The sequence below is a fragment of the Pelodiscus sinensis genome, chromosome 4 (genome assembly GCF_049634645.1).
Source record: "Pelodiscus sinensis isolate JC-2024 chromosome 4, ASM4963464v1, whole genome shotgun sequence".
NCBI classification, from domain to species: domain Eukaryota; kingdom Metazoa; phylum Chordata; order Testudines; family Trionychidae; genus Pelodiscus; species Pelodiscus sinensis.
Window position 1 is genome coordinate 19290521 of NC_134714.1, and position 22965 is coordinate 19313485.

At 44.1% G+C, this 22965-nt stretch overlaps 1 long non-coding RNA gene across 1 annotated transcript in view; it reads right to left on the reverse strand.

The window, feature by feature from the left end:
* The window catches only part of LOC112544776 (uncharacterized), a 237484-nt gene that overhangs the window by 128437 nt on the left and 86082 nt on the right, over positions 1 to 22965 (reverse strand). The gene's annotated exons all lie outside the window — the stretch shown is intronic.

Consider the following 22965-nt stretch of genomic DNA (forward strand, 5'->3'; position numbering starts at 1 on the left):
TGTCTTCCTGGAGACATACAAGACCATAGCAGGAGAGGAAGATTCATTTAAAGAAGCTATTACCTGTCAGTTCCCTGTTTTAACTTTTCTCTAGATTTGTTATTATTTTTGCCTGTTCAAAATGTAACCCATGATGTTAATATGTATGCATTACTGTGCACACAAACAGAAGTCTGTCCAACAGTGGTACTATGCCTTATCACTTCTTGCAATTATTAGTTGAGTGATATTTGTGAGAGTGATTTTTTCTTTCTTCAAAGAGAGCATGTTTCTATGAAAAGCAACTTGGCTCTGACTGATGAGTTTTGATAATGCTTTAGAAAGAAACATCTTTGAAGATCATGTAATATTAAACTGTTAAATGTGTACATTGCAGAACCTAGCTAATCCACTCTAAAATGCAAAAAATGAATTACTGAATGTCTGGTGGCCTACTTTATCCTAACAATTTATCATTCCTTAATATTTATAACAAACTGACAACTTACATCTCTTTTAAATTTAATTTGTCTCCAATCATCAGAGGATCCAATATAACATTCCAATAATTGCAATGTGTGTGTAAATTCTAAAGCATTGTAAAGGATAGAGTCTTAAGGGGCCTAAGATTATTTACTTTTTTTTTTTTTTTTTTTTTTTTTTGGCAAAGAGGTGCTATTTAGACACCATTCAATTCAAAGGTAAGTTTTACATTTTTATCTTTAGCTTACAGACATGTCTCAAATGAGATTAAGAAGGTATTCTATTAAGTATAAATGGAGACAATTGAGCAGAGCACAAGAAACTGAGTTTGAGTTACATTTTTAGTTAATGAAATTCTGGATGGGTTAGATTTTATGTCTTGTAAAAAAGGAAAGATTCCACAGTACAGAAATTCTGTTCTCAAGGAATTTTCAATATCATTTTTCAGTTTGCTCATAACAATTTGGAACTATTCGTAAATACTATAAGGTAACTGATTTATGAAAAGAAGACGGACAAAGCTTGTTGACTCAGCGGACATTATACTATAGCCCATTTATTATTATTCTATTGATTCAACAGTAAAATTCACTTAACTAGTTTTCTGTTTTATAGCCAAATAAATTGCTTAATCCACAGCCGTGGAAAACTCTTATGCTGATGAGCGTATGTTAAAGATGTCATAACCTCAGGGGTGTCTATCACTAACCACTCGTTCACAGCTTTTGTCCCTGGAGGCCATAGGACTGACATCAAAGGCACAGCTGGATAAACTGTATATGTTGGATTCCAAGAAAGAATTATTATAAACACTGTGAAACCACAAAGAATGTGGAAGGAATTACCATTTAGATCCAAAGTAGTATGAAAACTCTTGAAGTCCCTCTGCCCATTGAGGTATGCAGCATTAACCAAGCAACCTTATTATCATTTGAAATTCAAATAATCTTTCATTAAAGAGATTTCACAACACTCATTTCATAACGAGAGCCAAATCCATTGCTAACTGATGTCTCATAAAATTCCACTGCCCTCAGTTAGAACTCATGGCCTATTAGGACTGAAGAAATCCACTGTCAAAAAAATTTGGAGCATGACTCAAGGACTAACGACTTATTATTCACACAAATTGCAGTTACTATGGTTTAATTATATATTTCTCATGTATTTTATGAAGGGCCTTTAGAAAAATTTCAAAATCTCAATCCAAACTGAAAATAACTTTTTGTGAAAATTCTCTCAAATTATTTTCTGTTTTTCAGCCAGTTTTAAAGTTTGCTAATTAAAGACCATGGATAAATTAGGTAAAAGAAAAAACAAACACAAATTATGAGGACATTTTGAAATGAACCAGGTCTGTTTAACATAAGTAAAAGAATATAATGGTATGTCTACACTACAGCACTAATTCGAACTAACTTAGTTCGAATTAGTTAATTCGAACTAAGCTAATTCGAATTAGCGCATCTAGACTTAAAAACTAGTTCAAATTAGCGTTTTGCTAATTGGAACTAGCATGTCCACACTGAGTGGACCCTGAACTGAGGTTAAGTATGGCCGGAAGCAGTGCCGGCAGGGCATCAGATTAGGACTTAGAGCATGGAGCTGCTGTCTCAGGCTAGCCAAGGGCTGTGCTTAAAGAGACCTGACCCCCACCCTGGACAGACAGTTCTCAGGGGTTCCCCGCTTGCAAAGCAGCCCTGGCTTGGAGTGCCCTGAGTGCCCACACTCGTCACATCACAGCACTCGGCCATCAGCCCGGCTGCACTTGCCGCAGGCTGCCATCCGGAGGGGGGCGGGGGGTCAATCAAGGGGCTTCAGGAGAGTTTCCACCACGAGGAGCCCGCAGAGCCAGCCCAGTCCTCCCCATCGGGGGCTCGTACCCCATTCCTCCCTCACCTCCTTCCACTTACCCCTCCCTAGCCCCCCTTCCTGATGTACAAAATAAAGGACACGTGTGTTCAAAAATAGAAACTCTCTTTATTGAGCAAAACTCGAGGAGACTGGGAAAAGAAGGTGGGAGAGGGGAAGAGAGAGGGTGGGAGAGGGGAGGGCAACTAAAATGATCAGGGGTTTGGAACAGGTCCCATATAAAGAGAGGCTAAAGAGACTGGGACTTCTCAGCTTAGAAAAGAGGAGACTGAGGGGGGATATGATAGAGGTCTATAAAAGCACGAGTGGTGTGAAGAGGGTGCATAAAGAAAAGTTCTTCATTAGTTCCCATAATAGAAGGACTAAAGGACACCACATGAAATGAATGGGTAGCAGGCTTCAAACTAACAACAGAAAGTTCTTCTTCACAAAGCAAATAGTCAACCTGTGGAACTCCTTGCTGCAGGAGGCTGTGAAGGCTAGAACTAGAACAGAGTTTAAAGAGAAGTGAGATAAAGTCATGGAGGTTGAGTCCATGGAGTGGTATTAGCCAGGGGGTAGGAATGCTGTCCCTGGCCTCTGTTTGTGGAAGGCTGGAGATGGATGGCAGGAGACAAATGGCTTGGTCATTGTCTTCGGTCCATCCCCTCCAGGGTACCTAGTGTTGGCCGCTGTCAGCAGACAGGCTACTGGGCTAGATGGACCTTTGGTCTGACCCATTACGGCCATTCTAAGCTCAGGGCTCAGGGTCGGGGGTCTCACTGGACCACCTTGATTTTCATGCCAACCTGCTCCTGGGTGGCCAGGCTGGCAGCTATCCTGCCCTAGATGGCCACTTTCCTATGCCTAGTGCAGAGGTCGTGGATGAGGTCCACGATGTCTGCACTAGACCAGGCGGGCGCCTGCCTCTTGCGGACCTGGGCAGGCTCCTGGGAGCCGCCAGCCTGATCCCAGGAAGAGGCGGAGGGCTGGGTGGTAGCGGGTGGCCGGCTCGTGCCATGCCAGGTGCAGGGTCTGCTGGCTGGGTGCTGGCATGCTTGCACCTGGCAGGGGCACTATAGCCAGCCCGTGACCCTTTAAGGGCTCCGGGGCCAGGAGGGGGGCAGAGAGTTTCCCTGGTGGTGCCCAGAGTGGCCACCAGGGAAAGCTGGGGAGGGCTAGCCTCCCACTAGTTTGAATTAAGTGGCTACACAGTCCTTAATTCGAACTAGTTAATTCAAACTAGGCGTTAGTCCTCGTGAATGAGGTTTACCTAGTTCGAATTAAGCGCACCGCTTGTTCGAATTAAGTTCAAACTAGCGGAGCGCTAGAGTAGCGCCTATCAAAGTTAATTCGAACTAACGTCTGTTAGTTCGAATTAACTTTGTAGTGTAGACATACCCTAACAGAGTATCAATCAGGAACAAATCCTGTTACATAAGAGCACGGGAGACTCATACAGAAAGGTGCACATCCTCAAAGATATAACTCACTGCAGTTAGGTACATAAACACCTTTTATTCTGGCATATGTTAAATGATAGATACTAAATACCACTAGCTTCTTTCAATTACATGAAAATCTACAGTCCACACTCCATGGTATATGAATGAAAGCAGTATATCACCCTATGAGTAAAATACTCAGAGAAAACTCATCTTTATACAGCTGTGCTTTAAAATGTAGGAACAAGCATTAAGCAGGTCTCCAACGGTTTGCTGAACAGAAAAACAACAATAGGAAAGCACAGATAAACTAGTCTGTCCAAAAATTCCAACATCTCTAAACAAATGAGGAGAACTATTGTGCACTGCCTGCTGGATGGCTAAGGTGGAAATGTATTATCAAGACTCCAAAGCGGCCATGAACATGCCAAGACAAGCCAAAGACATTACAAATCTGTTAATCTCAACACAGGGGCATCCATCTCTTCAGGGTTGAGGCACCACCCATCTTGTTTCTCTCCACTGTTCCTAGCTTAGATAGCACATACTGCCACTGGTTTCTAACATTACTTATCTTGACTGGAGGAAGGAACTGTGAGGAAAGGGTGTATCATTAAACAGATGAACAGAACTACCACCTCTCCCATTTCCCTTTCACTGGATGCCTGCTCTTTTCCCCTCCAGGGCTTGCAAAGAGCACATAGTGTTTTATAACCATTGTAGCTACCAAACAGAATTTGTGAGCTGCTAGGAAGCAGAGCATTTGTGAACTATCACCCCTGAGAGTGGGCACATATGACAGAGCTGGCACACTCCAAACCACTTCCCACAGCTCCCCGTGGCTGGCAATGGTGAACCACAGCCAAGGGGAGCTGTGAGGATCCATAGCTACGGATATTTCAGGTAAACAAACAAAGTGGCACAGGCCTGTCAGCCACTCACCTGGGCAGGCCCATGGCCCACTTTGAGAACCTCTGGACTAGAACCTAGGATCCAAGATGTCTCTATACTCCATGGGTGCATCTAGACTGGCAAGATTTTGTGCAAAAGTGGTCGCTTTTGTGCAAAAACTTGCCAGCTGTCTACACTGGCCACTTGAATTTGTGCAAGAGCATTGACTTTGTAATGTACAATCAGTGCTTCTTGCGCAAATACTTTCCCGCTCCCGCTCGGGAAAAAGCCCTCTTGCGCAATAATACTTGCGCAAGAGGGCCAGTGTAGACAGGGAAGAACTGTTTTGCGCAAAAAAGCCCCAATGGCTAAAATGGCAATCGGGGCTTTCTTGCGCAAAATCGCGTCTAGACTGGCCACGGATGCTTTTGCGCAAAAGCACTTTTTGCTCAAAAGCATCTGTGCCAATCTAGACACTCTTGCGGAAATACTTTTAAAGGAAAAACTTTTCCGTTAAAAGTATTTCCGCAAAATCATGCCAGTCTAGACGTAGCCAGTGTCTCTGGGCCTGTGTTGTAGCCTGATTGGGAACATCCAAATTTTTAACCTAATAACACAAGCCCACACAGTTAACCCCAGTTCTGAGACTTGTTGCCACAGATTTTGGGTGGGTTTTTTTGGTGGGGAGGGTGTGTTTTCTTTTTTGCTGTGTAGATGTTCCTTCCCTATGGCACTTTTGACTCAGGTTCCATGTCCTCTAGCTGGGTTTAAATTTTTTATCTTTCATTCCATTTCCCTAATTCCCCACCAATTTGTTTCTATGGGAAATGTTGACCAAGAATTTCAGCAATAGAAGCCTGGCTTTAGACTCCCATGTCCACTTACTAAATGGCTAGATTTTTAAAAGCAACCAAACACCCAAAACGGCTTCCCCTGACTTCAAAGTGTGCTGCCAGTAGCTCAGCATTTATGTTTACTTGGCCATTTATTTAGGATCCTAAACAAAGACTGAAAATCTTAGCCTGACACTGGCAAGAGAGGCAGTGGGCTAGTCTGAGGACTATACCAAACCTCTCTCTGCCTGTCTTTCAGAATCTGTCTCAAGTTTGATTTGGGGGGGGAGAGGGGAATGAAATAGTTTAAAATAATTGTAAACAAATTTACGGTGGGAGGGAATCTTTTTTTGTTAAGAAAAAGCCTGTGCACAAGGGATGTTGATGCTGCAGAGAACAGGGAAGGGATAGGCTGCCTGGGGACCTCTGTATTTGCCAGGGTCAGGCTGCCAGAGGCACTTATGGGAAGGAAGTTAGCATCACATAAGCATGAAAGCTGCTTGCCACGTGCCAATACAAATACAACCCACCCACCCCCCTTTTCTTTTCTAGCCTCATGCTCCATTTCCCATTTGACAAGCTCCTCTCTCCAGCCCGTTGCCACAGGCACAGTACTTTTGTTTGGCTTCCATTCAGCTCTGCCCCTCTCTGCCACACAAAAGAAGCCAAAGTCCTTGAGGGAAAGAAGGGCTTAGGCAGCAAGGGAAGGTGGGGAGGGGGTGGATGCAGGCCATTTGCTGCAGTGTTACTGAGGAGAGAAAACAGTACACATCCACTGAGCCACTTCTACTCCGATACCTATGGGAAAAGGCCAGCTCCACTGGATGACAGCTAAGTAGAAGGCCAGTGGGGACCGCAGCCATCTAATGTATTTTTTTGCTTACTTATACCCTTATAAATTATAAAAAATAAAATATATTGACTGAAAGCCATCTAGTCAGCCTACACAGACACGAATCTCCTGTGGCTGTTACTGCCGCCTGCCAGCCTTTTAAATTTAACCTCACTCACCCTCTCTCTGACTTCTTACTCTGCTTGTTCAGGCTGTCCTTCTGTTTGTCTCAGATCCTTTCAGCCAGCCATGGCAAGTATGGTCCAGGGAGAAGGGGAGAGAGAGAGAGAGCATTTGGCCACCAGTACAAGTGCATAGAGCAACTGTACTGACTACTGGCACCACTTTCCACAGGTGACGGTGACAGTTGTGGATATCTCACTCCTGAGAGCAACTGAGGCTGCAAGGGAGCAGCTCCTGCAGGCATCTGGATGCAGACTGGGTCCACATGCTACTAGCCTGTGCGCTGCTAAAGTCATTGCAGAGTGGCCTAGCAATTGTCCTACCCCAGGGGAAGAAATAAGGCATTCTTCCCCAGAAACCTTTAGCAGAGGATTTCTGATGATCTCCAGGAATGTTTCTTAGCACTCTCTACTAGGATTTGTGGGATACCCTGGTGTGCATATGTAACCACCACACATTCTGGGTGTGGTTCACTGTCCCATGTAGTGGCACTTAGACCACTTACAGAGAAAATAATATTTCCTCGACAGCCGTAGCTGAGAGACCATCTGGCTTTTAGCTCAAGATGTAGTAGAGGCTCATGCACTAAACTCTACTACATCTACACTGGCAGCTTCTTGTGCAAGAACTCTTTTCTGGAAGAGTTCTTGTGCAAAAACTCTTCCACAAGAGAGCATCTACATTGCCATTTGCTTTTGTGCAAGAGATGTGCTTTTGCGCAAGAGCATCCATGGCAGTGTAGACACTCTCTTGCGCAAGAAAGCTCTGATGGCCATTTTAACCATAGGGGCTTCTTGCGCAAGAAATTCATATTGCCTGTCTACACTGGCCTCTTCTGGAAGAGCTCTTGAGCAAGAGGGCTTCTTCCTGACAGGGAGCATCAGAGTTTTCGTGCAAGAAGCCCTGATTTTCTACAGTACAACATCAGTTTCCTTGCGCAAGAATGCGCAGCCAGTGTAGACAGGCGGCATGTTTTTGTGCAAGAGCAGCCATTTTCGCACAAGAACGCGCCAGTGTAGACACAGCACAGAAGTCCCAGGTTCAGTTCTGCCTGTTAGTGTAACACTTGCACAAACTATTCTGCAGGGCCTCCTCTGCCTAGCTGTATAGGGACTGAGAAGCAGATAGCAGCTGTACCTCTGTTGGGGTATGTCTACACAACCCCGCTAATTCGAACTAGCGGGGTAATGTAGGCATACCGCATTTGCAAATGAAGCCCAGGATTTGAATTTCCCGGGCTTCATTTGCATAAGCGGGGCACCGCCATTTTTAAAACCCCGCTGGTTCGAACCCCGTGCAGCGCGGCTACACGGGGCACGAACTAGGTAGTTCAAACTAGGCTTCCTAGTTCGAACTACCGTTACTCCTCGTGGAATGAGGAGTAACGGTAGTTCGAACTAGGAAGCCTAGTTCGAACTACCTAGTTCGTGCCCCGTGTAGCCGCGCTGCACGGGGTTCGAACCAGCGGGGTTTTAAAAATGGCGGCTCCCCACTTATGCAAATGAAGCCCGGGAAATTCAAATCCCGGGCTTCATTTGCAAGTGCGGTATGCCTACATTACCCTCCTAGTTCGAACTAGGAGGGTAGTGTAGACATACCCTCGGTTATTTCACTAGCTCTTCTAGCTTAACTAAAAGAGTAGCACATGAGCAGATGTGTCCCTATAGTATTGAAGAAAACAGTACTTAGCAGTGATTCCCTTGCCTGCACCAGGCTCACCAGAGTTATACTGCTGGGACTATCTATACTGCTCAGGAATCAAAAAGAGGTCCTGGCTCTTCACACCACTGGGCCTCCTTGATGCCAGTCCCACATCTTCTTCCTTTTTTTTTTTTTTTGTCCAGCACCTCATCCTCAGGGTTCATTCTAATGGCCTGTGACTCCAGTCCCTGCCTGAAAGTTATCCACAGGGCCTTGGCAGTGGAGGTGGAGTTGACACCGAGGATGACAGGCAGCACCTTGTAAAAGTGGCACATCTGCGGCTCTGCACCAAAGCAACTGTTTGCCTAGCTTTGCCTCCTGCCTCAGCTCCTTGAATTTTATGCAGCACTGTTATAGATCCTTGCAGTAGACTCTCTCCTCTACTACACAGCCTCCTCTCCCCATAGATCCTCCACCTCAGATAGTGTATTCCAGGCAAGAGGATGTTTGCTACATGCAGCCAGCATGGTCAGCTGGGCAGCTGCTATTCTATGATCCCCCTGAGAATTTTCTCAGTGATCAAGTGAAGAATTTAAACAATGATCTTGCTTGCAGGCTCCTATCTACTAGGGCCCTGATCCAACAAAGCACTTAAGCAGAGAAGTAGTCCCATTAACTCCCTGTTTCATCAAAGGTCATTGGAAAGTTGTTTGCCACAGATATAAAAAGTCTCTCAAATCTATTTCCTTACTGGATACATTTGGCTTCTGACTAGTTTGTAGCATTCAGACTGCACTTCCACATATGCCTCTGTAGGTGTAAGTCAACATGTTTTCCTATGAATGATCATTTGAAGACTGAGCATTAATGTAACATCATCATACCATGGGAACACTTAAAATAACAGGTCTCTCTTATTTTACTCATAGCAGCCAGGGGTTCTTTGGAATTCTCCTGTTACCACTGTTGTTTCAATGGATGTATTTTGAGTCCTATTCTTTCAGCACACATCTATTTTTTTCTGGGCAGGTATTAGGGATAATCATGAGTGCTACTGTCTGATGTACAGGGACAATTCTTCATCTCTGCAGAGTTTGCAACAACATTTCCATGACAAGACACGCCAGATCTTTGAACTGACAAGATTGAGCAAATGTTGGGTTGACCCTTTCCTATACAAACCACTGCTACCCTCTACAAACCACTGCTACCCTCCCCATTTCACTGGTTTGGGTATTTCTCCCTTTCCCAAAGTTTGTAACGTTGAAGATGCTTTGGACTCTAGCTTTTCTTGAGGCTCATGTTAACCAGATTGTCTATTTTGCTGCAATCTCAGGCATCTATCAAGTTTGTGACCCATTATATCCTTCCAAGGCTCTTGTACAAATCTTTTATGATGACCTCATGGGATTAGAGCAATTCATTATTTATAAATCTCCCAACTACTTCCCTTTAGTAATTGCAGCTTCTGTAATCTCTAGCACTAAAAAACTCACTGCAGCTGGAATCTCTTAGCTGCTATATTTAAAATCCTTCCCTGGTTTGTAGTAAAAAAAGTAAATTGACTTTATTTTTATCCTTAAGGCTTTGTATAGTCTTTCTCCTTCATACCAATAAGCACTTCTTAATTTATAGCTCTTAAAGTGAGCTATAATCTCTCTAAGGAGGAAGGATATTGACGGCTTCTCAAATAACAATGGTATTTTGTTTCAGAATTAAGATCCTTTCTGTAGCTGCCTGTCATTAACGTATCACAGGTCACACTATTTGACTCATTTTCAAATGGCAGGAGTCCCATTGCCCACGTGATCATGCAAATCAAGTGCTTGTGCATCCAACTACCCCTGGTGTGTGTGTGTAAATGAAGGTTTTGCCCATTCAAATGGTGCACAACTAAGAACCAAATGAGACATTTTCCAGGTTTATATTTTACAGGCCTCTGATCGTCTGAGGATGAATTGTGAGAATAAGGATTTCCACTTCTTCACATTTTTGCAAGAAAAAATATTTTCCTTTAACAATTTTCAATCCCATTTAAAATAGCAGCAAGGTTAGCCAAATGCTTTTATTCTTCAAGCAGCAGTATTCACAGTTTTGCTAGCATTACGAGTAAAACAACAGTCCTGTATAGATGACCACTCATTTGTGGTCATCTGTGAATTATCTGTATAGATGACCACTCATTTGTGAATTATCATCATGTATCATCATGTATATTACAATAGTATCTAGGAGCCCCAGCCAAGGCCAGATTCCCATTTTACTAACCCTCTATACTTACATAGGCTGTGTCTAGACTGGCCACTTTTTCCGGAAAATCAGCCGCTTTTCTGGGAAAAACTTGCCAGCTGTCTACACTGGCCACTTGAATTTCCGCAAAAGCACTGACGATCTCATGTAAGATTGTCAGTGTTCTTGCGGAAATACTATGCTGCTCCCGTTCGGGCAAAAGTCTTTTTCCGAAAAACTTTTGCACAAAAGGGCCAGTGTAGACAGCAGAGATTTGTTTTCCGCAAAAAAGCCCTGATCACGAAAATGGCGATCAGGGCTTTTTTGCGGAAAAACACGTCTAGATTGGCCACAGACGCTTTTCCACAAAAAGTGCTTTTGCGGAAAAGCGTCCTGCCAATCTAGACGCGCTTTTCCGAAAATGCTTTAAACGGAAAACTTTTCCGTTAAAAGCACTTCCGGAAAATCATGCCAGTGTAGACATAGCCATATAGAAAGAGGCTATCCTTGCACCAAAGATCGTACAATCTAAACAAAGGGTGGCTTTGGAAAAAAGGTGAAGTGACTTAGCAAACTTCCTTTAGTAAGTCAGTGACGGAACCAAAATATAAATTGTCTTTGGACGAGGGACTCTTATTTAGTCTGTATTTGTACAGGACCTAGCAAAATGGGACTCTGATCCCTTTTGGGGCCTCTAGGTGCTACCACACTATGTATGAAAATTAATAATATTAATAATGAAAGGACACACACTAAACCTGGGGGCACATTAGTACTTCCGATTGTGCTCATCCCTCACTGCCAGAGCTGTGGATTCAGAGCAGCCTGGTCCGGTGTCAACGTCTGATGCAGCGGCCTACACATGGGTGGCCCTGAGTGGGCCATGGCTCACCCACTTTATATCTAGACCCACCTCCCACTGCCAGTCTGCCCAGCACTCCAGCTGAGGAGTGGAGCTGGGGCTCAACCCCTATCCCTCCTGTCCCATTCGCCCCCTCATTCTTGCCCGCCCACCCACCCAAATTTGGGACTCTCCCAAGTGGGCCAATCTAGCTATGCCATGGTCTGACCAGGTGGAATTCCATCCCTTGGTATGCTTGAATGACCCTATGAGCTGTTCCAAGCCCTCAAAGACTAGCAACATTGCAGCAGGGAGATGGGTAAACACCACTCTGTAGCTGCTGACGCCTGCTCACTGGAGTCTTGCAGAAAGTCTGACACCTGGGGAGGTCTGTGACTTGTTTTCTTTCAGTTTCCTCAATTGCTGTGATAGAACCTCACTTATAGTTTTGGTTTGGCCATGCCAAAAAATGCCCTTGGAAAGTAGGATTCCAGACACCGCTTCTCTGTCCTTTGCTGTCTCTGGGTTATTACACCCTACCAGGGCAATTATTGGTGCTGGGAAAGTAACAGAAACCCCCACCAGAATGTTCAATGAGAGAAAGTGATGCTGCATCCATCCTTTGTTTCTTTTCTCTTAACAGGCCCTTGGGAGTTTTGTGCCTTCACACTTTTTAATTTCCTCAGGAGCTTTTTTCACCTTGTTTTCAGTGACATTTTCCTACCCATCTCACCTGGCCTTCCATAAAAAAAAAGAGTCAGGCCCAGGAAGGATGTCAAAAAGCATGACAATAGTCACAAATACATTTGGGCGGGGGAGGAGGTTGATTTTCTTTTGTTTGCAGTATTCATCCAGCTCTGGGCTTCTCTAACATTGATAAGACAATATTTGAACTCGCATAAGTTAAACACATGCCGTTTTTAAACCATTTACCTCTGCTTTTGTTCTACATGAATATTCAGTCCATCTGGAACCCTGTTTTGTCAGGCTAGTCCCAGGGGCCTTGAATGTGGAGGCTAGTAAAGGATGAGGAGAAACCTATTATATTAAATGGATCCATTACTCTCTATTGAGGTAAGAGGAGGAAAGCTGATTAGTGATGAGGTCTGGGTTCTCCATCTGAAGCCTGGGTTTGCTGTTGCATATAGTTTGGGCTGCCTTTACCTTGAGTCTTTTGCATGATTATTTTGCCTTAATACATTGGTCAGTACTTTCTTGCTGTGACTGCAGGGTATTTGGTTTAAATTGTAACAGACAGCATCCTTCTTTTTCACTTTATCTACGTCTTCCTCTTTTCTTCCCTGAGAATAACCAGATTTAGCTGTCACTGTGTGTTCCTATCCAGCAACCCAGGCACTCTCATCAGCTCTGCCTGTCTGCCCTGAAACCTGCACGCAGACTGCCACGAGCTGCCGCCAACTGCAGCTACATGCTTCAGAAAGTGCTTTTCCCTACAGTCAATCTACAGTGCCCTCAGGATTGGTTTTCTTCTAAATTCACTTTGGCAAAGAGAATCATCCACTGTCATAATGAGACACTCTGGCACATCAGCAATTCTGGCTCGGAAAAAAAGTAATGAATAGTGACATTTAAACCAGTGGCTGGAAAAGCAAATGCCAGTGTCTTCATTCAGCGTCTTCAGTATTAGTTGCTTAATGGGATGGGGCTATTGCTTTTCTAATCAGAAAGGAAATTCTTCTTTCATCATCCATTTGCTTGGCCCTCTTCCCCCATTCCTCTCCCACATCCATTTCTTAATGCTCCTTGATTTAAAGTCATTTTCTCATAGTGCATTGTCTGCCTGCCTATTAATAATAAACACACTTTCTAAAAATATGGCAGCCAGTTCCTTGAATCATGCATGAGCATAACATTTCAGTCAGAGGTGCAGATGAGGAACCAGTTGTACATTCACTTCAAGAAATGTCTCTCTCACACCCTTCGGCTCTTCTCATAGAATCCTAGGGTTGAAAGAGACCTCAGGAGGTCATCAAGTCCAGCTGCCTGCTAAAAGCAAGACCAACCCCAACTAAATCATCCCAGCCAGGGCTCTCTCAAGTTAGGACTTAAACCCTCCAGGGATGAAGATTCCACCATTTCCCTAGGTAACCCATACCAGGGCTTCATCACCCTCTGAGTAAAATGGGTTTTCGTAATGTCTAACCTAGATCTCCCCCTCACTGAAACTTGAGACCACTGAGGCCTCTCTCCATCCTCTTTGGAAACCCCTTTAGGTAGTTGAAGGTTGTTATCTCTCTTCTCTTCTGCAGACTAAATAAGCCCAAATTCCTCAGCCTTTCCTCATAGGTCATGTGCTCCAGCCCCCTAATCATTTTGGCTGCCCTCCGCTGGACCCTCTCAAATGCATCTACATCCTTCTTATAGTGGGAGGCCTAGAACTGGATGCAATACTCCAGATGTGGCTTCACCAGTGCAGAATAAAGGTGAACAATCAATTACCTAGATCTGCTGACAATGCTCCTACTAATTCACCCCAATATGCCATTAGCCTTGTTAACTACAAGGACACACTGTTCACTTATATCCAACTTCTCATCCACTGTATTCCCCATGTCCTTTTCTACCAAACTGCTGCTTAGGCAGACGGTCCCCAGCCTATAACAATGCTTGGGATTCTCCCGTCCCAAGTGCAGAACTCTGCACTTGTCCTTGTTGAACCTCATCAGTTTTCTTTTGGCCCAATCCTCTAATTAGTATAGGTCATTCTGGACCCTATCCTTACAGTCCAGCGTATCTACCTCTCCTCCTAGATTAGCGTTATCTGCAAACTTGCTGATGGAACAATCCATCTGCTCATCCAGATTGACGTTGAATAAAACCAGCCCCAGAACTGATCCTTGGGACACTCCGCTTGATATCAACCATCAATCAGACATCAAGCCATTGATCACTACCCATTGAGATTTACAATCTAGCTAACTTTCTATCCACTTTACAGTTCATTTATCCAATCCATACTTCTTCAACTTGCTAGCAAGAATACTGTGTGAGATCATAACAAAAGTTTTGCCAAAGTCAAGATATATCACACCCACCACTTTTCCCCACATCCACAGAGCCAGTTACATTGTTATAAAAGACAATCAGGTTGGTCAGGCATGACTTGCTCTTGATGAATCTATGTTGACTATTCCAGATCAATTTTTTGTCTTCCACGTGCTTCAAAATGGATTCCTTGAGGATCTTCTCCATGATTTTTCCAAGGACTGAGATGAGGCTGACTGATCTATAGTTCCCTGGATTGTCTGTCTTCCCTTTTTTAAAAAATGGGCGCTACATTTGCCTTTTACCAATCATCCAGGACCTCCCTGATCGCCAAGACTTTTCAAAGATAATGGCCAATGGCTCTGCAATGACATCAGCCAACTCCCTCAGCATCCTCAGATGCATTAGATCTGGCCCCATGGATTTGTGTATGTCCTGCTTTTCCACATAGTTCTTAACCTGTTCTTTTTCCACTGAAGTCTGCATACCTCCTCCCCATACTGTGCTGTCCAGTGCAGCAGTCTGGGAGCTGACCTTATCTATGAAGACAGAGACCAAAAAAAGCATTAAGTACTTCAGTTTTTTTGACATCTGTCACTAGGGCTATGTCTAGACTGCAAGCCTCTTTCGAAAGAGCCTCTTTCGAAAGAGAGCGTCTAGACTGCACGCGGAACTTTCGAAAGAGCAAGCCGCTTTTTCAAAAGAAAGCACCCAGTGAGTCTGGATGCTCTCTTTCGAAGAAGCCCTATTTACATTCAAGAACGCCTTCTTTCGAAAGAAGCACTTTCAAAAGAAGGCGTTCTTCCTCGTGAAATGAGGTTTACCGCCGTCGAAAGAAAAGCCGCGTTCTTTCGATTTAATTTCGAAAGAACGCGGCTGCAGTCTAGACGCAGGTGAAGTTTTTTCGGAAAAAGGCTACTTTTCCCGAAAAAACCCCTGAGTCTGGACACAGCCTAGGTTACCTCCCCCAGACCTTCCCTGACCACTCTCTTATTGCTAAAATGCCTGTAGAAACCTTTCTTGTTACCTTTCACATCTCTTGCTAGCTGCAATTCCTGTTGTGCTTTGGCCTTCCTGATTACACCCTGTTTGCTTGAGCAATATATTTATACTCCCCACTAGTTATCTGTCCAAGTTTCCACTTCTTGCACACTTCCTTTTTGTATTTAAGCTCACTAAAGATTTCACTGTTCAGCCAAGCTGGTTGCCTACCAGATTTGCTTTTCTTACCATACATTGGGATGGTGTGTTCCTGTGCCATCAATAAAACTTCCTCAAAATACAGCCAACTCTCCTGGCGTCCCATCTTCCTCATGACTTCCCTCATATTCCTCCCATGCAAGCCAGTTCATTCATGGCTGATGGTTGAATGGCTGGCTTGGAGAAGCTAGCTTCCAGCCCCACCCCTTCTGCCCAAGGCCACACCCTTCTGCACCCAATGGAGCCCACCTAGCCTCCATTGTAGTTGCTAGCCCCTGGTCCCATCTCCCAGTCCCCTCATTTTGGCCTCTTCCTGGCCACTGCTCAAGGCTAGCACACTCCCTACCTTGCAGTGCCAGGTTGCCAGGCAGCACAGCCCAAGCTTCCCTCACACCCCTCCAATGGGCACCCACAGGGTGCCAGGCTTCCCAGCCTTAGACTACCAGGTGGGTCAGCAGCCACACAACCTCATCATTCCCAGCCTCAGCATGCCAGGCAGCCGGGCAGTCATGTGGCTCCAGTATTTCAGCCCTGGAGCACCAGGGGGTTGGGACGCATGTGCTACACTGCCAAACACATCCCCCATCCACCTTCCCCCTCCCTCTTCTCTCTCCCCTTCCAAATGGCAACCCCAGCACCGGGCCAAGAGAAGCCTTCTGCATACATATAAGACAGGACCTGAGTTGGGGCAGAGCATGGGGTGTATGATTCACGACAGTTGGACTCAGGAATAGTTGCATTGATAGAGTAACATTATTATTAAATCAGTATCAGTGGGATAAAAGCCAGCCTATATTTGTTTTAATAACCAACACTGTCTCTATTTTTCCTGGGCAACGTTCTAGTGCAATTCGGTAGATCAAAAAGGGCCAGGTTTCTGAACTAATAAGCATCTGTAAAGTAGAAGAGTTATATACACAGAGCAGGTTGTTCTTCTCTGCTACACAAGCTTTATCCAGTGGTAACAACCAAAGAAGGAGGCCCTTTATAATGCACAGCCCTCTCTTCCAGTGTATAAGAATTTTAATTTTTCTCATTTTCACCAGAAGCTACAGATCATTCCTATACTGCTCCCCACAGGTTAGAAGCAAGCTCCATATCTGGATCCTTGCATACTTCTATCGCAGGCAGAAAATTGATTAGACCAGGAGAGGATTTACCCAGGAAAAAGAAGGAAACATTAGTAAAACTCCCTCTCTCTCTGCCTCCACCATGAAGGCATTTACTGTAAATGCAGGTATATTGCTTATGGAATTGTCACTAACCCCAGAACGCAATGAGTCCAGGCAGCATCCAGCACGTTGCTCCAAATCAATCTCACTAACTCCCCCTGGTATATGTCTTAACACATGTATTATTCTAGCTTCTCTTCAGCTGGCTGTTTGGGGACATTTACATTACAGCTTAAGCATTTATTAAGGACTTTTGTTTTAAACCTCTGACAGAGAATTACTAGGAACAGCTCGTGCAACCCTTAGAAGAGGAAACATTACATTTAAAAGTAACCCAAAGCTGGAAATATACACAACCTATTGGAGAAATCTACTATATTATTTAATATTATATACACACTATGGGTAGGGTTGCCAGATACTTTCAGCACCAGCAGTTGGTGAGGGGGAGTACTAGCACCCCAGTAGTAGGTGTCATGGAGGGGGCATGGGCCACCCAACTTCACTGCAGCCCAGTCAGGCTCTATCAGTGGTAGAGCTGCCTGATCACAACTTGGGGAAACCCATTTTCGGCCAATAGTCTGACACCCCTGAGCTTCTTCCTAAATTGCCCCTTGATCATACTTGCACCTACTGGTCATCCTCAATGTTTTTTGGTAGTCGGCAAGTTGTAGTCCCAGCATCTCCGTGGTTTCATGTGCATCTGGCAGTCCAAGATCCCAGGCATCTGCCTCCATGTGTTCAAAGTTCCTCACTACAGCTGGACTCCATGAGGGACTGGAGGCCTCTAGCCAGCCCTCTGTTTCCCTGGAGATGGAGGAAGTCTCCTGTCCATAGCATGGCTGGGAGGCATCTGCTCCCTTCATTTGCTAGACCTCAGCTGAGCCTCAGGGCCTACCTCTTATACTTCCTGTTCTTGTGGAGCCTCCGTCCTTCTACCTCCGGCATGTGGCAGAGGCTTTTCTAGCTCCTGCCAGCTGAGAGTGGTGGGCCTCCATGGAAGATCATGCCCCTTTGCCACAGTTATGCAAACAGGTCAAGGTCTTTGCACACATTTCTGCTATTGCTAGTATTTGCGGAGATGCACCTATTCTGCCCATCTAGCATGTAAAAATCCATCCCACATCTTCACACTGACAGGTGTTCTCTATGAAAGGGGATTTGGCAATTACTGGAGATTTTAAATTCTCCATAGAAATCTTACACTACCTATTTCCAGCACTTGGGTGGCTTTGTGGTGATGCACTTAATATTGTTGTTAATTTGTTTCTAGCAATTTCCTATTCATGAATAACAAGCAATTCAAGCCAATCCAATGTTTCTATAATTAATATTTCAAAATATTTCCCAGCTTCAACTTAGCTAGTTCAATTTTAATGACAATGAACTCCACACTGATATAAAGATGACAAATAGTGAAATCAATTTTTTCTGATGGTTTTCCAGACACAAAAGAGCAAACCCCCCTAGATATATCAGCAAAGTATTTCAAAGCATCATCAGTGGTCCAAATGTTAGGGCCTTTACTGATAATATATCTGATAGAAAGAAAACATGCTCAGGTCACTTTCCTATTCCACAATTCCTGTTTATGTGAGTCAGATGTATAGTCCGTTTCTGGTTCACAAAGCAAAAAAAAAAATCTTATTTAGTTTTATATGCAATAGTCATGCTAAACATGTGGATAATACATCTAAATTCTACTCAGATATGCTGGCATGATGATTCTTTTTCTTAGAACAAATTCCGGCACACCTCTCAATGATTTATTCAAAATATCTATTAATTCAGCAATAAGAATTCCAAGTGCAGTGAAAAATAAAAAGACCCAAATCCCTTAGGGGCTAATAAAGCCAAAGTAAAATTAAGCAACCCTTGCATAACCCATGTAGCCACACACAGTCAGGGATTTAAAGCTGGCAAATGAAGGGAGTGCAAATGAAAAAGAAATTTGCCAAAGAGAAAGTAAACCCAAGGGCCTGGTTCAAACTCCGCTATAGTCAGTGGAAAGATATCCATTTACTTCACTGTGCCTCAGCAAGATATACAGAGGAATTTTTAAGAAACAAAAATCTAGCAGAGTTCAAATAGGTTTGGCCAGAAGAAGACTCATTTGTCATTCACCTCTCAGAGCGGCTATGAACTACAAATCTTTACACAAAATGTCAGGCTCTGACACTGTAAATATAAGACAATGTGAAATGACTTCATCTATTGATTAACATGGCCCATTTCTTCCCATAGCTCAACTTGTGTCTGCTTCCATTCCCCTTTACTAAACCCCAAACAGAGCTCTATACTCATGCCTCCTTTTATTTCTTCCTCCCATTCCTGATAGCCACACTGCAACTGGGGTGTGGTTTGTAGTCACACAGAAGTACCCATGCTAGCTTTAATAGGGTGAGCATTGCCAAATGTGTTGGCACAGTCTTGTATCGTGTGGCTGACACTTTTAGGGCATGTCTGCACTACGGAGGAGATCGACCCTCCCAAGGACAATGTTCTAGTGTTCAATTTAGCATAGTGTAGTGTAGACCCCCAAATCAAAGGCTGAAGGCATTTCCCACTGGCATCCCGGTACACCTCATACTGTGAGGAGTAAGGGAAGCTGACAGGAGTGTGTTCTCTCCTCAGCCTCCCGCAGTGTATACGCTGCAGCAACTCATTTTAACATAACCTAAATCCAGCTATGTGTTTTGCATAGCTGGATAGTGTACCTTAAGCCAACTTGCCTGGTCTAGTGTAGAACAGCCTTAGTGAGCTATCTAAAGTAAAGCTAGCACCAGGGGTATGTCCACACATACTGTACCTTACACCCCTAGATACAGTGGAGAAGTTGCTTACTCTGCCTTGTATGAGTACCACAGCATTCCACCTATAAAGACTGCAGTTTCCTCTATTCTGCAATGCATTGCTCTAGGCCCCTCCTATCTTTAGCCTATAAGGACCTTGGGGAAAGATAACTTGAATGGCAGGTGAGGCCAATATACAGATTTATTATCATAGAATCATAGGACTGGAAGGGACCTCGAGAGGTCATCGAGTCCAGCACCCCTCCCTCAAGGCAGGACCAAGCTCCGTCTACACCATACCTGACAGATGTCTATCTAACCTTTTTCTTAAATATCTCCAGAGAGGGAGATTCCACCACCTCCCTTGGCAATTTATTCCAATATTTGACCACCCTGACAGTTAGGAATTGTTTCTTAATGTCCAATCTAAACCTCCCTTGCTGCACTTTAAGCCCATTACTCCTTGTCCCGTCCTTAGAAACCAAGAGGAACAAATTTTCTTCTTCCTCCTTGTGACACCCTTTTAGATATTTGAAAACCGCTATCATGTCCCCCCTTAATCTTCTTTTTTCCAAACTAAACAAGCCCAGGTCATGAAGCCTGGCTTCATAGGTCATGTTCTCTAGACCTTTAATCATTCTTATCACTTATAAAACAATTTTAATGCTCTAACAAAAACAAAAAAACCAACAACAACAACAAAAAGGATGCTTCCTGCAGTAAAAGAAGTAAACCCAAGTTGGCCACACAAAAAAAAATTGAGGGGAAGCATTTTCCATCAGAAAAAGCTGCTTCATTAAAATAAAAACATTACAGCGGGAAGGTGGCTATTTTGCTGAAATCTTTGCAGGGAATCAGGCAGATCTACCATGGAGCCAGAACCCAGCTCTCAAGTTTCTGAGTAGCTGCTGCAGAGCTACAAAGCCAACGAATGTCAAGCTGGAAATGTTTGAAAATTGTTGTTTCAGTTCTTCTCAAATGGATTTTTTTTTAAATGTCTTCCCTTAGGAAAATTTGGCATATCTAACTTTTCATTCCTGTTCCAAACATCTCCTTCCCCTCCCCAATCCAGAAATGCAAAATTTTCCTATGGGAGGGAAATTCCATTTTCACATAGCTCTAGTAAATTGTAAAGCAAAAAGTCCTCCAGAAGGCAAAATCTGGTCAACAAGAGACCAGTCAAAGACAGCATATTACACTGCTTCATTTTTCCTCTTTCAGTGACTAGCGGGAACCTAACGTTCAACATATGAGTTCAGTGGAAATACTGAAAGTCAAAGATGAGCTTAAGTACCCTGATGAATGGGGCCCTACATAGCAGGAGAATTATTAATGCATATAGTCCCAGATAGAGCCCTCATTCTCTCCACACAGGTACAAGAAAAGTTATGTGCTCTGTTCCCTGTTCCTTTTGATGGAAGCTGTCCTTTATTTATTGGTGAGCATGCAAACAGCACGGGACATTATAAGTGATGGTCACTGATGCAATACTTTTTATTTAGGTCTTTGCTTTGGTATCCTTTATTGCCGTTTTTAAAAGTCTCCATTCACATTAATTAGGCTAACTATCTGGTACACACAGTAGGATAATGATCCAAGTGAAATCATTGCTTCAGGGAATTCTTCCAACTTTTTTTTTTTAAGATTATGCAGGATGTGCCAGGGCAGGTGTACTAATTCTATGGGAGAAACTAATGGCCCCTTTGTGCAATCCTTTCTCCTCAGGCCCACTAATGGACAATGACAGCAGCCAGAATTCCAGGCCCTTTAAATGGCTGCCCGGAACACCGCGTCGTGTGCTTCAGGCGGCTTTGAGGGCTGGGCGGACGTGCTGCATTCTGGGCAACATGGAGGGTTGACTGACCTGGCCCTGCCCCTTCTGCCCAAGGCCACGCCCCTTCTAGGAATGCAAAACTGCCCCAAACACCTTGCCTAGGGGCCCACAGAGGACGTTGGCTCTCCAGTTCCTCCTTCTCTGTTACGCACATCACTGGAGCTAGCTGCATCAATAAGTGCTCAGTCACAAATGGGAGGATGGGAATGGGACAGCACGAGTTAGCAGATGCACAGTGTAGCACATTTAAATGCCCCTTATTCTTAAGCAGAATCTAAAAGGAGACAGACAAAAACATGGACTTGAGCACAAAGACACTTTACCTTTCCTCCACAATAATTCCATGTACCAAACAAAGTAAAGAGAGTTGTATTTGTATCGAGCCCCAAAATGACCCTATGAACTAGTGGGTTTGCAGAAAAGCTTTTAGTTTCTAATCATTATTACCAATAGACCCCCTGTGCACAAACCATTTACTGTGTTTTGCAAGGGGCTATGCTGAGTCCCTACAAGGAGTTATGAGTATTTTAAAGTTGTGACATCATGACCTGTCAATTTTAGTTTTATAAGCATCTAAACAAGCAGGAGCTGACTGAAGAAGGCTAGTCTGCAGTCCCATATGGGTTGGGAACTTGCTGAGGAAAGAAAGATGCTGGAACAAGGGATGCTGCCACACCCCCTGTGCTGAATTGGTTTCCATCATATACAAGATGTAGCTTGATTCAGTGGCTCCCAATACCCTCACTATAAAATTGTCACCTTAGGCCCATTGATAGTTGCCCCAGGGTTCAGTGATTGAAGAGGGCCTGGGACTCCTAGCCACGATCACCACCACTACCACAGCAGCAACAGCAGCTGGAGCCCCTGGGCCCTTTAATCACCATGGGAATGCTGCATGGGGCGCTTCAGGCAGCTTTGAGTGCTGGCAGGGGAGGGGCAGTTTAGTGCATTCTGAGCAATGCTGAGGGCTGCATCCAGCCCTGTCCTTCCAGGATCAAGGAGGTGGCCTCCTGCTCCTGCCCTGCAGGTTATCCTCCTGCTTATCTGCTCTCTGCCTCTTAGCTTCCTCGAGCAGACTTCAAAGGCCGCACACTTCTGGGTCTTTCTCCACAGCTCCCCAGGACAGAGTACGACTTCCCCACAGGATATCAATACTGCAAACCACACACATTCCAAAAAACAAAACAACAAAAATATCCCACGTCAGGCCCCAAAAATTCCAAGACTTTTTAAAAAGTCAAGAAATCTTTCAAAATAATAAATTTGAAGATTTTTTTGAATGATTTGGTCTTCTAACTTTTGAGCCTTTAAGGTACACTCAGGTAATGTTTTCAAACTTTTCTCCACAAGCAGCAGGGCTAAAAACTTATTTAAAAAAAATGAAAGCTGACATTTTCTTTTGTTACTTGACACCATGAGCTGAGGCTTTAGGAAAACTCACCATATAGCAAGACCCATGCTAAACTCTGGCAATACTGAATGCTAAACTTTTCCCTGTCCCAGATGTACTTGATATGTGTTTACAAATAATCTTGATCTTTTTAGCAAGCTTTCATCATACCAGCACACCATGGCTTGAATTTCCTCATCTTGAACACCTAGCTGAACTGCTTGTTTCTTTATAAAAACAAATTGATTATATTTTGCCTCTTTGGGGCTGCTTACCCCCGCCCCTCACAACTACAGTCTCACACACATGAGAATAGTCAAAAGCTTTCTATATATAACTAAGCACCTTCCTCCATTCCCTGTG